The following is a 2,847-nucleotide window of genomic DNA, read 5'->3' on the forward strand; positions in this document are numbered from 1 at the left end:
AATTAGAGTATAGTCAAGAATTTTGTTGGAATCTCGTGACTGATTGACGGACTGTTTTCTTGTTGACACGCGCAATAGAGACTACCAACGCTTAATTCCTTTGGATCATAGTTTTGCCTCAAGAAAGGAATCTCCAATTCAAATGGTTCATGGAATGAGGCCTCTGAGAGGGAGAATGGAGCCTTCCAAAATGGGACTTGAAATGGAGAAAATGGAGAAGATGATGGAATGCATCTTGGAGGAGAAGTGAGAACACAAGATGCAAACCATAAGGGTGTTCTCTTGATTGTGAGAGAGGTGACTCTCTCTTATAGAAATGGGGAGAGGGTGGCCTAAATCAGTGGCACCTTTCCTATGGCAATCAGCCCCTACATCATAGGAACTACCTAAATCAAAGGCACCTCCCATGTGGGGGCCTTTGCATTATCATCACTTGTGTCATGGCCTATGGCACTAAGTGTGCCTCTTCTACACACACACACACAACATGTGACTTCCCTAGATGCACACATGCACCTTAGAGCAAGCCCTTGATCATACTTATCCCAACACAAGAGGGAAAGAGGAAAAGAGAAGAGGAATGGAGTATAGAAAAGAGAGAGGGTCCATGGGATGTAGGAAAGAGAAGAAAAGAGGGAAATAGAAGAGGGATGGAGTGTAGGAATGAGTAGAGGGAAAGAGAGGGAAAGAAGGATAGAGAAAAGGAAACGGGACAGAGGCAAAGGGAAGGGAAATGGAAAGGGAAAGGAAAAGGGGAAGGAAAAGGGAAAGGAAGAGGCAAATGGAAAGGGAAAGGAAAAGGGAAAGAAAAAGTGATGGAATGTAGGAAAAGGGAAAGAGATCTCTAAAAGGCAAAGGAAAGAGAAAATGAAAAATCATAGCTCATCCCATTTGCTAATGCTTAAGGCATTGCAAACTCATTGCAAATGACTAATATGCGAGAAAACAGCAACTAAACAGAGGCATAAATAGTTTGTTACCAGAATAAGTAAGGTTGTCTTGATTTATGCCTCTGCACATTTTTGCTTCTGGTATTGAGAATATCCAAATGCACAAAACAAAAACCATGTGGTCATGCAAGTGCCTACATGAGAATGCCCTTGAGGAATTGCTTGGGTTGAATTGGGGAAGCAGGTCAGCTAAACAAAAGAATGATCTGATTCAATGCCATGTATGTAAGGACAACGTGGTTGTCAAGGCCCACATCTCCCACCAAATGTTATATTTAGCTTTTCAATATAGGCACTGGAAGAAACTAGTCCCGCAACTGTCTCCTCCTTGATTCTAATGATGATGATAATACAAGGGTAAGTTTATGTATTGATTCTCATTTAGGAGATGTCAAGAATGTGACCATCACATCACAATGGACTCTTAAGGACGTACGGGAGCAACTAAATTGGTCATGGAGGATGGCATGTCTAAATCCTTCCATTTTACCTTAAATGGTGAAAAGGTAGGCAAACATGTAGAGAAGCGCATGCATAGTGCCACTTTTATCCCTCTTGCAATATTGAAGATGGTAAACAATGTGGGGTGGAACAATTGTGGATTTTGACATTTTCCAATTCATAGTGGTGCAATTTATTTTTATGTTTTGAATGGTTTTGTTTAATGTCAATGTCAAGTCTTTCCTCAAAAAAATATAATTCATTTTATTATTTATAATTAGAACATTTGGGTATATATAGGTTATAAAGTTACTTTAGTTTCAAAGTTTCACTATCATAGCCATAGTTCTCCTAGCTACCAAACTACCATGGATTCTTCTAGGTCTACAATTCATGATTTCATCTCCTATACTCGGTTAGTTGATAGAATAAAGGAGTTTTTTTTAGTCTTTGATAAGAGAATAGATGTCCTAGGCCCCTACATGGGAGCCTGAGATGATTTTGAAGACCTCATCAAGTATATGCAAGACCACATTATGAGTTTTGCATAATATCAGCTTGATGAGTTTACAAAAACATGGGTCCCAATTGATTATTTGAAGTACATGTTCAATCAAGAACCGAGGTTCGTGAAGCGTTTAGATTGCTTTCGAGCCCACAACTCACACCCTAGGGTTTAGGGAGGTGGACACTGATGACTCCTAACATGTGCAGTCATTGAAAACACGTGAAATAGGTTCCTATCCTGGGAAATTACCTTTATTTTCCTTCTCCAAGAGGGACAATCGATGAGGAGGCCTCGACCTCAAGCCCTGACCGTTCCACTGCGCTTGCTGATCCTCTTGTTTCTGTAGGTGAGCCCAACATCTACAATAAAGAGCCCATTGATAAAGAAGCTAAGGAGCGAGAAGCTGCATTGGCCTTGGAAGCTCACCAGGGACCTCTTGAACCCCATTCTACTTCTCAAATTCCATCTACCTCGAGTACCACCACTATTGACCATGCAATAATGATATGGTTTCTTGCTCCCCTTTTTGCCGATGGATAACAATACCTCTTTCTCCATGACATCGAGGTTATGTTTGGTCTCCGGGAGGACCAAGATCTTGGTGTCCTATGTGGATATGAGGTGGACATGACTATGCAAGAACCTATGTTTTTTGGAGCAGATGATTCATCAAAAGAGGTTCTTACTTTCACACTGGCCAAAATCAAAGATGCGGACAAATCAATCTACTCCAACCTACCTGATGTGCGAGAAGAAGCCTCCACATCTCACTTTGGACAGCTAGAGACCCCTGGATCCATCCTCATTGACCAAGAGGAAGGGATCGAGCATGATGACTCCATAGTGGTAAGAAACTATGAGCTTTGAATTTCTTCTCTCTTGATATAATTTTGCTTTATCGGCATTCTAATGTTATATTGGATTGTTGCAGGAGGCATTTGAGGTCGA

The sequence above is a fragment of the Dipteris shenzhenensis genome, chromosome 9 (genome assembly GCF_047967505.1).
Source record: "Dipteris shenzhenensis isolate YYH24624 ecotype China chromosome 9, Dip_SZ_1.0, whole genome shotgun sequence".
NCBI classification, from domain to species: Eukaryota; Viridiplantae; Streptophyta; class Polypodiopsida; order Gleicheniales; family Dipteridaceae; genus Dipteris; species Dipteris shenzhenensis.